This window comes from Crocuta crocuta, unplaced genomic scaffold, assembly GCF_008692635.1.
Source record: "Crocuta crocuta isolate KB4526 unplaced genomic scaffold, BGI_CrCroc_1.0 scaffold56, whole genome shotgun sequence".
NCBI classification, from domain to species: domain Eukaryota; kingdom Metazoa; phylum Chordata; class Mammalia; order Carnivora; family Hyaenidae; genus Crocuta; species Crocuta crocuta.
In genome coordinates, this window is record NW_027531334.1 from 9,268,946 (window position 1) to 9,280,621 (window position 11,676).

The 11,676-nt window shown below is 34.6% G+C and overlaps 1 protein-coding gene across 1 annotated transcript in view; it reads left to right on the top strand.

Moving 5' to 3' along the window:
• The window catches only part of CBLB (Cbl proto-oncogene B), a 221,686-nt gene that overhangs the window by 94,159 nt on the left and 115,851 nt on the right, over nucleotides 1–11,676 (top strand). The window lies entirely within an intron of this gene.

Sequence of the window (11,676 nt, forward strand, 5' to 3'; positions counted from 1 at the left end):
GGTATATACTTTTGATGGTCTTAGTCTTTGAACACTGGTAAATTAACTGTAACAGTGGGTTTCCTTTTTTTTTTTTTTTTTCCTCCTACAAAGTACTCTGCTTATGTAAGTGCTAAGTGCTTAGCTTCTTAACTTTTGACTTTGGAACTATTAAAGCTCTTTCCTATTTCTTAAATAAAATATATTCTGAATGATTTTTTGGCACTGAAAGGGGCAAATACTGTTTTTGCCACTAACATGGACATTTTGTGTTCCAGAAGTCTAGCTATTTATAATGCTCCTATATCCATTCACAAATGAGAAATTAAAAGGAAAGGTTCATCCTCATCTAAATTAGAATAACAGCCAAAAGTATACTAATTAAGCATTTGTGGACTGTAGAAAGCAGAAAGACATTGCCCAAATCTGGAACTAAGAACCAAAGGATTTCTTGAAGTCACAGCTCCTATATTAACACTTTGAGCCCAATGCAAACAGTTGGTAACCTTCAAAATATACTTTATCTTAAAATTTAAAGAAATCTTATAGGACAAAATGTTTGTGGTATTTCTTTTTGAAAACTGAAAATTCTGGTGAGTTATGAAGTTGTTGCTTGTCAAAAGGTCAGTAGAAAATGGAAAAATGGCTCACACATTTTGTTTAAGAGCAGACTTTGTTTTGCTGGCACTGCAAACCACATAGAATTATGCATTTGAGACCTCTTTCTTTCCCCTTATTTATAACCAGAGACATCAAGGGGCTAAAATTTCTTCCAACTGCTACATGACTGAAAGCACTATTAAATCAAGTGGTGGATTCTTGAAATACTGATTAAACACTCTCCTTACCTCCCAAACCTTTGTACCTTTTTCTCCTGTCTTCACTTCCTTGAGAAAGCTGTTCCATTTTTCTTTAATATTTTACTTTGGGGATGAAAGCCAAATTTAAAGCTCCTTCTGGAACTCAGACATATTTCCATAGTCATCAAAATTAATGATTCTTTTATTAGCTCATTGGAGAAACCATCTTTATATTCTCTGTGGGTTTTCGCCTTATTTCACAATATTTTATTGAAAGAACAAGCAAATGAATGAATGATATAGCCTTTCAAAAGGTTGAATTCTTTTATCTTCCTTATGCTCTAATACTAGTTTATATTTTCACATAACTTAGTTCTCATATGGAAGCATTTCTGTCATTTATCTCGCTACACATTGAGGCCATGTGAGAATGCTTTCATTTGATCTAACCAGTGCCTTTAAACTTGAGATCGGTATTGTTTCCAAAAGCAGAATCATTGAGGAGTTAGTTTTAAAAACAGCCAAACAGCTTATGATTTTTATAAAGCAGGTTTTAATCTTTCAGAGTATTATTGTAATTTATTTTTCAAAAGAACAGTCAGAGAGAAAAAGATACTAACATTGGACTAAAATTGGGATAAAACTATTTTTCAAGAGATTTTGTAAAACTCCCAAAGGCAATTTTGGTATTCAGACCTCATAAAAACAGGAAGTAAACAACATTAAAAATTTTTTTTTATTTTAAATCAAGTATAATTAGCATACAGTGTTAAATTAGTTTCAAGATCAGTGACTCAACAGTTCTATATATTACTCAGTTCTCATCGCAGTAAATGTACTCTTAATCCCCATTTCACTTAATCCACTACCCACCTTCTCTTTGATAGTTACCAGTTTTTTCTCTATTTAAGAGTTTGTTGTTTGTCTCTTTTTCTTTGTTTCTTAAATTCCACATATGAGTAAAATCATACGGTATTTGTCTTTCTCTGATTTATTTCATTTAACATTAAATCTCTAGATCTATCTATGCTGTTGCAAATGGCAAGGTTTTATTCTTTTTTTTATGGCTGAGTAATATTCCATTTTGTATATATACCACCTCTTCTGTATCCGTTCATCTATCAATGGACACTTGGGCTGCTTCCATATTTGGACTATTGTAAATAAATGCCGCAATGACATAGGGACGCATGCATCTTTTGAAATTAGTATTTTCATATTCTTTGGGTAAATACCCGGTAGGGGAATTACTGAATCATATGGTAATTCTAATTTTAATTTTTTAAATGTTTGTTTATTTTTGAGAGAGAGAGAACGTGTGTGAATGGGGGAGGGACAGAGAGAAGGATACAGAGTATCTGAAGCATGCTCAGTGCTAAGAGCGGAGAGCCCAGTGTGGGTCTCGAACTCACAAACCATGAGATTGTGACCTGAGCTGAAGTCAGGCACTTAACCACCCAGGCACCCCTCTAATTTTAACTTTTTTTGAGGAGCCTCCAAACTGTTCCACAGTGTCTGCACCAGTTTGCATTCCTCCCAACAGTGCAAGAGGGTATTTGTTTGTTTCCCCCCCCCCCCACATCCTCACCAATACTTTTTTCTTGTGTTTTTAATTTTGGCCATTCTAACATGTGTGAGGTGATTGCTCATTGTGGTTTTAATTTGTATTTCCCTGATGATTAGTGATGTTGAGCAGCCTTTCATGTGTCTGTTAGCCATCTGGATACCTTTTTTGGAGAAATGTCTATTCATGTCTTCTGTCCATTTTTTAATGAGATTAGTTTCTTTGGTTTTGAGTCGTATAAGTTCTTTATATATTTTGGATACTAACCCCTTATCAGATATATCATTTACAAATAAATTCTCCCATTCAGTAGGTTGTCCTTTTGTTTCCTTTGCTGTGCAGGGTTTTTTGTTTGTTTGTTTGTTTTGTTTTTCTCTATGTAACCTCTGTGCCCAACATGGGGCTTGAACTCATGACCCCAAGATCAGGAGTTGCATACTCTATTGACTGAGCGAGCCAGGTACCCCTAAAACCTTTAATTTTGATGTAGTCTGATTAGTTTATTTTGATTTTGTTTCTGTTGCCTCAGGAAACATATCTAGAAAAATTTTGCTGCAACCAATGTCAGAGAAATTACTGCCTGTGTTCTCTTCTAGGATTTTTATGGTTTCAAATGTCACATTTATGTCTTTAATCCATTTTGAGTTCACTTTTGTTTATGGTGTAAGTAGGTGGTCCAGTTTCATTCTTTTGCATGTAGCTGTCCAGTTTTCCCAGCACCACTTGTTGAAGACACTGTCTTTTTCCCATTGTATATTCTTCCCTCTTTGTTAAAGATTAATTGACTATATAATCATGGGGTTTTTTTTGGGCTCTCTGTTCCATTGATCTGTGTGTCTTATTTTTGTGCCCATACCATATTGTTTTGATTACTGTGGTTTTGTAGTGTATCTTGAAATCTGAGATTGTGATACCTCCAGTTTTCTTCTTCTTCAAGATTGTTTTGGCTATTTCAGAGTCTTTTGTGTTTCCATACAAATTCCAGGATTATTTGTTATAGTTCTGTGAAAAATGTTGTTGGTATTTTCATAGAGATTGTGTTAAATCTGTAGATGGCTTTGGGTGGTACAGACAGTTTAACAATATTTGTTCTCCCAATCCATGAGCATGGGATGTCTTTTTCGTTTTTTTTTTTGTTTTTTGTTTTTTGGGGTTTTTTTTGTCATCTTCAATTTCTTTCATCAGTATTTTATAGTTTTCAGAGTACAGGTTCTTTCACTTCCTTGGTTAAGTTTATATCTAGGTATTTTACTCTTTTTAGTACAATTAATAATGAGAGTGTTTTCTTGATTTCTCCTTCTGCTACTTCATCATTAGTGTATAGTAATGCAACAGATTTCTGTATGTTGAGCTGGTATCCCAGCAGACAAAATTTTTTATACCAAATACTTCATTTCTGTGCTTCTCAACCTTTTTGAAGTCATGACAGGACCCACCTCTCTGCTCAGGACTCAAGCCCAGCTGCCAAGGGACTGTGCTTGACTGGAGTCCCAAGGAGATCAATTATAATTATGTGTCAGGTAAATTAGTTGCCTTCAAGGTCTGCATTTGTTAGGTGGTTATGAGAATTCATCAGATGTTTTAATAGTCGAGTCCTGCTTTTGCTTTCTTAGTCAGTTGACCAGGAGATAGTAGAATAATATAGGAAGAGAGAAGAGACACGGTTGAAGAAATGTGTCCAGGTAAATTCTGCAAAATAAGATCAGTACCAAACTGAATCTTGGCACTCTGGAGTCGTAGTGTAGTGTCCAGAAACTTTAAGCATGAGCCTCAAAAAATGGGCTTCTAACTGTTTAAAACAACAGAGATTTATTGATGTGATTAGACTCTGGGTGATATTTATTTTTTTATGCAAGTCAGGTATCAGTTTTGGGGCTAATGGTGCTGAGTACTACTTCACACTGGGGAGATTTAGACATGTATTTCCAACTAAATTATAATTCAATAAGAATCATGGATTCTAAACTTGAATCTTTTTATACGTCATCTTCTCTCTATTCTTTCTTCAAGTTCTGTTCTTCAGTTTCAAGTTCAAACCCTTCTCTGAATTATAGCAGCAACTTTCTGACTGGTCTTCCTGTCTTCAGTAACAAACTCTCCTGTTGTTCATAGAGTAGTGAGCTTTTTTTAAAAAAATAAAATAACAACAACTTCTCTCTCTCTCTTTCTCTCTCTCTGTCTCTTTCTCTCTGAAATGCTTTCATGAATTATTATTGATTCTAGTTTAAAATCTAAAATCCCATTAACACGACAAGCTGTAGGAACTGGTTTTTTTTTTTTTTCCTGGCTTCATCTCTTTGTACTCTGCTCATCCTCAAAGAAAGAACCTAACTACACAACACCTTATTTCCCAATGTGTTTTTGTTTCCCTAGATTGCATCCACTGCTTGAAAAGCCAGTCAGCCATTCCACTTTGGAAGCTCCCCTACTCTAAGGTGGATACCTATACTCTTTGTTCCGGGTGCCTTTGCTCATATCTGTTTTATTAGACTGTAGTGAACTGCTGACATGATCACCTTTCCCAATAGACTAGAAAGGTTTCTTGAAAGCAAGTGCCTGCCTTCTTGATTTTTATTTCTCAGAAGCTGGCACACCTCCTGGAATGTGCAGGCACTAATAAATGTCAGGAGACTATATAAATAGTTGGATGGATAGGTGGATGGATGAATGATGTTTATTCTCTGCTCAAAATATTCAATGACTTAATTATCTACAGATTGATTGTTTTTTCATTTTTTAATCCTCAGTTCCTACAGTTTAATTCCCTGGAAGCCTCCCTTGTGACTTTTTTCTTTGTTCCCATCCCAGAATTCTTCAGGTCTAGGTCAGAAGTCCCCTTTTGTGGGGTGTTCTCACTATTATACACCCCTCCATATGTTCAACTTCAATAATTCCACGCATTGTGTCCCTGTTGTGTTGTTGACGTGTTTGTGTTATTGAATATATGTTTACTTTGTGGGTCTACCCTGCTGGACCATAAAGTTTCTTGTTGACTTTTTATTCAAAAATATTCATCCAGATATATTAGTCAAGTTAAATGTCAGACTCTGTGTCTAGTTCTTTCATATATGTTAACTTCATTTTTAATATAATCTTTAAATATTATCCTTTAAGTGTATTGAGTGCATCCTTTAGGTACTGTAAGAATAACAGACAGTAATTGCTGGATGAATTAATGATGTAGTTTTCTAGCATTTGTCTTTTTTACTTCTGTCCTATTTTTCAGTCAAGTGGGATGTTTTGCCTCTTACCTGACACATCAGCAATTACAGGTTTCTATGTCTGTGCTCATATTGCTCCTCCCTCTTGAAGGTGTTTATGATCTCTGCCATAAATGTTCTCATTCATCCCTCAATACAGTATCCCTCAATACAGTACATCTCACTTATGATTCTGTCCCCTATTGTTATTACTAGATCTCTTCTTAAACTCCTCTAAGGTCTTGCTTCTCCTTTGTGCTTATTATTTATTATTTTTATAGTTTTAAAATTATTTGTCTCGTTATTTTACTTCCCAGTAGAGTATAAGCTCCATGAAATCAGGCTTATTTACTCATCTGTGTATTTCCTGAAATCACTTAGCACAGTGTCTCCTCTTTAGACTTGTAGGAACTGTCATTTATTTAATTCAAATGAGTTGAGGAGTAAAGAAATGTGTGTGAGCATCTGCATATGTGAGATAAAGACAGAGACACAGAGCTTGCTTGCTTAATTGATTGGGAGGGAGCATGCTTATGAGTGGGTGTGTAGGTGGGGGTACTCAGGTTCTGATTGTTACATTTACTAACTTTGTGACTTTGGGCAAGCTACTTGCTTTCTTCATGCATCAGTTTCTTCATCTATAAAGTGTTGACAATAATGACCATGATACGTCCTATGCAAAGTTGTTGTGAAAGTTAAAAGAGCTAAACTCTACCTATAAGGCATGTAAAATAGTGTCTGGCACATAGTAAGTAGAGTGATTAACCAATTTAAACCTTTAATCTTCCTAAAAACTCTGTTATATTAATTATTAGTTATGCAAATAATGTAGTTAGTATTCAACTTTGTATGATAGGTGTTCCACAGTCCCTAAAAAGCAAAAGCCAAAAATAAATAATACATTTTCTAAAATTTGGTATAGGACATAATATAAGACACTATCTTGCTTACCATGGGGGTGGGGGTGGGGGGAAATGATCTATTTAAAGTTCAGTTCATTGCCCCTACCTTTGATTTCCTGGGGAAGTGGTATGGACCTTCTTTGGTTTCCTGTATTTTCCTTTCACTTTTAATAAGAAACAAAGGACAGTAGTTTCTTTACCTTTCCAGTGAATGAGACACATGTTTTTCTAGCATGATAACGAGATCAGCCATTTCCTCTAGTCGAAGAAAAGGCAGCTTAGTCATATTTAATTAAAGGAGGAGGTACACAAGAGAAATTAAGGACTTTCACCAGGTAACTAACTGTACAGAGAGAAAAAATACTGACCTAGAACTCAAAGAATGCTATTTAATATTTCTATTATTTAGGCAGCTTCTATTATTACCTGTTTTTTTTTAAGCTAAGGCTCTTTATATTAATTAGGAAAATGAAATTACAGGCCTATTTTGTTTGACTCCTTATAACAAGATCTTAGATACAGAAAAGCAAATTAAGATGCCAAATTATAATTTTCTACCTTTAGACAGTATGTATTCAATTGGGGGGAAATAGTATATCCAGAATTGATAAATATTTAAAACCAGTTCTGTTCCATTAGAAAGGTGCCTAAGGAATGTCACAAGTAGTGAATTATTTACTAGATCGGCCACAGGATGGCTCAGGCTCCACAGAGGAGATGGTATTTTGGGTGGGCTGTGCCTATGTTAGTAAGGAGTCTAGCAGTCTGTTGGGTAGAAAATGCTGTGATTGGGACTGCGTTGTTACAGTGTCTGCTGGAGTTCATAAGAAAGAGACAGATAATTTCAACGTTACGTAAATGCCTTCATTTTTTTTTTCCTTTTTCCTACTCTCCCCTCTGTATCCTTCAGTAAGTGACCTTTACCTTTACCTAGCAAAATCACCGTTATTTAGGTTCTGGCGTTCATCCTTGAAATCTGATTTCATACAACCAAGAGTGTTTACAGAATAGACACAATTCAACGGAGCTCATAAACTGATCTATAACCCAGGTTTTGATTTTTTAATTTACAGTGATTAATGCCACTGTCAGACAGTTGAGGATATGTGTCCCCACTGATAAATGATGTTGTAGAGTCTTATCTAGAAAATTCCTTGAACATGGAATCCAAATAAGGGATAGTGGTTTATGAACCACCATAGGAATTACCCTGTCTCAAGAACCAAAGTACTTGTAACTAGTATTCTCTCTCTTGCACTATGCTTTGAAAGCTCTGTCCATTTCTCCCCCTTTGTATTTCTTTTTCTTTATACAAAGTTGCATTTTCAAATTCTGTTCTTTGGAGCCCTGAGAACAATGGGAACCCACTGATGGGTTTTAAATAGGAAAGTGGTCACACTTGGATTTTAGGTGACTGACTCTTACTGAAGTAGAGATAATGAATTTGAGCAGTGGCTGCCAAACCCATTTGTTCATTTTCCTTATTACTAGTTTATTGTTAAATACTTTTAAGCATATTATTTATGATCTGCATACATACATATATTCTTATACAAATAATGTATATTCTCATATGTAACAAAAAAAGACATATAATATGAATTTTAAGAGCTACATAAAAATGCAAGTAGAATTTCAATATATTTTTCTCATCTTAAAAAGAATCATGTTGAGGTCTGACTGCCTTCCCCCATTAGAAACTGAAAAATTAGAAGAGAAATAGGGGGCAGATAGGAGACTATTATAGAAAACTATGTAGAGATTATAATATACATAAAATCAATATATAAAATAATACATACGCAGTACACAAAATAAATTATACATATATATAAGTAAAAAGTACCAGAATTTGAGAATGATATAAAGATAAATTATCATACTTGATTATTAAGATACATGAGGCAAAAGAAATGAGTCAAATGTCATTATCTCAATTTCTGATTTGAACAACTGGTTAAGTAGGAGGAAAAGTAGGAAGAAGAGGAGATTTGGCAACCAGATAAGTTCAGTTTTGGGCACCTAACTAAATCCATGTGATATATATTAGTAGGTTGGATATAGAACCTTGAAGCTATGGAAAGAATATAGAATAGGGATAGAGATTTTAGAATTGACAGTGTATTTTATGAGAGTATTCAGAGTGACAGCCTGTGGTATATTTCTTGGCCTTATAAAAATGTTTAGTTAAAAAATTAGTTGGTAACTTTTAAAGATTTATTTTCCACAAAAATATTGTATTGAATTTCACTGACTATTTGGGAGTGGTGGCAACCCCTAGATCTGAATTCTGACAAGGCAGCATTTGGCTGGAGCTGGGTGCCAGCTCCCCCAATTTAGATGAGCTCTCCTTCAGTTAATTGCAATCTTTCTGGATCTCTTTACTCATTTCTGTTATCTGCCTGATCCCTAGATATTTGAGTTTGTAATCTCTGAAAGCTATGTGAAGCCATTGAACTAATTGATATGTGCGAGGAGAATGAAGAGGACAGATCCTTAAAGAATTCTGATGAACAAAGTATGCATAGAGGACATTTAAGGAAATGGAAGAATCGTCAGAAAAGTGGGGGAAAAATGTGAAGAGTATGTGGTATTATAGATGCAAAAGGAAGATAAGATTTAAAGAAAAAGGAGACAAACCAGATAATGGTACTGAAAGATCAAACAAGATAGACTTAAAAGTTTCCATTAGATGTAGTAACAAGGCATTTATAACCTGATTTATTTTCTTTTAAAGATAAAATTCTGTAAGTACAACCAAAACTTTAATAGGTTCCATGTGTTTATGCAGTTTCTTGAATGAGGGTTTTAGAAGTTTGAAAGTTTTATATTTCTTTTGCCTCAGTTTGACTTAGATATCTAGCAGACTTCACCCATCAATTGTTAATTTAGTTGACCTACATAGAGAGACTTATGAGGAATTTTGTTTCATTACTGACTTTGTTGTTTGTAAGACAGGCTGGGCTTTTAATGCTAAAGGGAAGATCATTTTAAGCCTTACTTAAGCCCTTCTGTGGCAGGACTTCTAATTTTAGGATCTACAGCTTCCTGATTTTGTTTAATCTGACCTCAGCAGATCAAAGGTATCTTACTATGATCCATGAGCTATTGAGTCTTACGTGTTTTACAAGTATCACTGACCTTTCAAAGAAAATATACTGAAGAACAGTCAGTTGTGCACGAGAAAGAAAAGAACAAATCCTCATTGTTTTAACACCAGAATCTTTGTTTTTCTTTGGTCAATGGCTAATAAGTGGAAAGTAAATATGGAGTTTTGACATATTCTTAAGGATTGTATTTGTAGTTCCTCTTCCCGTCCCTTTTCACCAATAAACCTTATTTCAAGCCAGAAAATATATGGAATCAGGTACAAAGTGATTTCGTGGCTCTAGGAAATTTATCATGTTCCAAAGTCAGGTTGTGAGACCAGAAGTCAGAAAACATCAAACCTATCGTGAGTGACGTTACTGAGAAAATCAGGAAGAATGTCGAAGAAGCTTTTTTCCTTCTTTCTGCAATCTTATAAAAAGTATTTGATTCAAAATTTAAGTTTCAGAGTGTGAAAATGAGAATTCTTGTCCATTTTAGAGAGAAGTAATAACTGTCCATACTGTAGACAAAATGTTATAAATGTTTTTGACAAAAAATAATCACAAATAACCCAACATTTCTTTCTGTGTGAGAGTCAGGAATTTCTCAGGAAATGGTGAGATCTAATGATGAATACCCTTGATAACCATGGTTACCATCCTGTCCATGATGAGTTGTGAGGCAACTATTTGACCAGAGTTTTAGTTTGTTCTTGGTGTGGGTGACTGGAAAACATGTGCTTTCCAAAAACAAGAAAAAACATTTGTTTTGAGAGACCATTGTGATGAGAGAGTAAGGACAGGATAGCCTGATAAGAATCTATTTTCAGGCTCTTTAACAAATTATAGAAGTTATTATAGAAAAAGATTGTATTTAGAGAATAACTGTGTATAAAAATATCAACAGATTGAGGAATCACAGTCCTCATATTTTACATCCATAATAAAAATCAAAACATATAAAAGGTCTTATGAATGTTGCATTATCTCCAGAAAAAAATTAGCACTCAATTTTAAAGGTACTGACACTAAATATATCTTTGTTGGTCAAAGTGAATTTTCTGACAAAATACAGATGAAATTAAAAACAGGCATGAATTAATATAGATAGAATAGATTTTCATTTTGTTTAAAATCAAGATGACATTTTATCTCCTAGAGCTAGAAGATACAACTACTACCATCACTATCCCCACCACGACAGCAACAAAACCAACAACCAACAAATAAACATTGACTTCCTTGTTTATTATACAGCAGGTACTTCATCCGCTCCCACATTTCCTACCCTTTTCATCTTAGATTTTTAGTGTAAAAATATTTAAAACTCTATTATTAAGTTTAGTAATATAGAGAAGTACACAAATCATAAGTGTAAGATGAAGAATTTTCATGAAGTGAACACACCAAAGTAAATGCTACCCAAATAAACAGCGTATTACCTATAATTCAGAACACCCCTTACCTCCAACCCCTCATCATATTCCGTACAGTCACTGTTTGCTCATGGTACCCTGACTTCTAGCTTCATTGAATCCTACATAGTTGAAATCATACGATTATGTGCTTTAAAAAAAAAAACCTGGCTTCTTTTAATCTTTATGTTTGTGAAATTTACCCCTGTTCTTGCATGTGGCAGACTGTTCATTCTTGCTCCGTTGTATGCTGTAGCATAATTTACCTGTTGATTCTGTTGGTAATGGACATTAGGTTCTTCCTCTTTTGGATTATCATCAGTAGTACTATTATGGACTTTTTATATTTTTGCAAACCTATGTATGCTTTTCTGTTGGATGTATGTCTAGGAATAGAGTTGCTGGTTCCTAGTTCGTGCATAATTTTAGCTTCAGTAGCTTTTAGTATTCTAAAGTGGCTTACCAACTGAATCACCTAAAGGTTCCTGTTGCTCCATATTATCTTCCCCAACCCCTTGATATTGTTTGCTTTTTGTGTTTTTTTTTTCTTCATAAGCCATACTGGTGGAATCTCACTGTGGTTTTTTTTTTTTTAATTTTTTTTTTAATGTTTTATTTATTTCTAGGAGAGAGAGAGAGACAGCGTGAGCAGGGGAGGGTCAGAGAGAGAGGGAGTCACAGACTGAAATAGGCTCCAGGCTCTAAGCTGGCAGTCAGCACAGAGCCC